Source organism: Coloeus monedula (genome assembly GCF_965178545.1).
Source record: "Coloeus monedula genome assembly, chromosome: 4".
NCBI classification, from domain to species: domain Eukaryota; kingdom Metazoa; phylum Chordata; class Aves; order Passeriformes; family Corvidae; genus Coloeus; species Coloeus monedula.
In genome coordinates, this window is record NC_138784.1 from 46,009,257 (window position 1) to 46,011,033 (window position 1,777).

The window sequence follows — 1,777 nt, forward strand, 5'->3', positions numbered from 1 at the left end:
AGTTCACCTTCTCAAAAGAAGATACCCCTGTTTGCTACACACCAAAATTGCAACCATCCGTTCTGTTGTCTGTTCCACCTTTTGTGAGTTTACTCAAATCAAATCCAAATAATGATTATCCAGTACTGAAAATACTATTATGGGTGTATTTTCTTGCAGAAAACAGACCCATTCTTCCAACAGGCATATCACTCTCTGATCAGCAAAAAGTCTGTGTGTTGTCCATGAGACTATATAGAGCATCGCTCATAGAAATTCATCACAAGTTTCTCCTCTTCCACCCACGAATTGCATTGTTCCATTATTACCCTTAGCCCTTCAGCCACAAGCTCTGCTCCTTTAGGGCAGCAGTGCCTGTTGCCGTCAATTCCAACTAGAGTGTTGTCCATTCATATCCTTCCCCCCTCTTTTAGCCAAAACTCTGCTCTCTTAATTGTATGCATCTGGTTTGTTGGTTTGTTTGTTCTGTTGCTGTTTCAGGCACCATTTGCCTCACTGGGTTAAGTGTAGCATTCTGGATACAGGCCTGAAAAGCACCACAAGAGCAAAACTGAGCGCTGTGTAAGCGTAGGTCCTAAATCCGGTGCTTCTCTTCGATGTTTTGGGGCGGGGGGGAGCCAGCCCCAGGCCTTGGCCCATCCATGGCTTTGGGAAACAGACTCTGTGTTGTGTGTGTGTGTGTGTGTGTCTTTGTGATGTGGTGCAGGGAGCAGGAGAAAAACAGCCACCACTGCCAGCCACCATTCCCCTGGCACACTTGAGTTGGAGGCTGACCAGAACTTGACCCCAAACCATGAGTACTTGAGCCTGAAGGGAAGCAGACATTTGGAGATTTCCATAAGAAGTCTGCATTTTCTTCAGCATTACACTGTTCAGTAATGCCCCATTGCTCTCAGAAAAAAAATACCAAGCTCCAGTTTTATTAAAACCTACGCATTTAATCATACCTCATGCCTTTTCCATACCTTGTAGGGACTGGCTCCTCTCTTGTGTCTTACCCTCCTCCCACTGAAGTCAATGGGGTCTTTGACAGCAGTGGGAGCAGGATTTGACTCACTCTGCCAAACTACTGGATTTCTAATGGAAATTGAAATCTGTAACATTTCTTTAAATGAACAGAAATACTTTTTATATTTAAAAGATTTAATTTTCATTTGTTCTCCATAACAAAAGATAATTACTACTAGCAGAAACACTGTAACTTGCAACAGTCGTCCACAGAATAAGCATTTGCCTAATGCCTTATAGCTGGTGTAGAGAACTACGTGTAGAGACTCAAAAGCTAAGCAGGTGATCACTCACCATCCTGAGCAGACATCTTCTGTTAGTGCACTGCCAGCAGCATAAACGTGTTCACTTTGTGTCATTCACCATGTGAGCTAAAAAGTGTCTCAGAATATGAACATGCCTCCCACTGAAAGAACTAATGGCTAAAGGGAGCCCCGCTTCATGCCCAGGGTGATGCCCTTGGTGTGCTCAAGCCATACCTGTCAGTATGCAGTGACCCTCTTGTTCTCAGTAGCTGGTTCGTTGACAACACCCTTTGTAACTGTGGAAGCAGACTGTCATCAGCTGTGAGGAACCTGTCATTGCAACTTGCTCTTTTTAAGGTTAGGGATAGGGTATTTGGGATCTTGGGGTTTCTGTGAGCTATTGAATTGCCTCAGTTGCCATTGCCTTGTCCTACATGGCTTGAAGTCACTGAGAGCTGAGATCACAGAACACGTCTCAGGACGCTGAAAGTTGGTTTCTAAAGATAACATCCAGAGAGATTCGT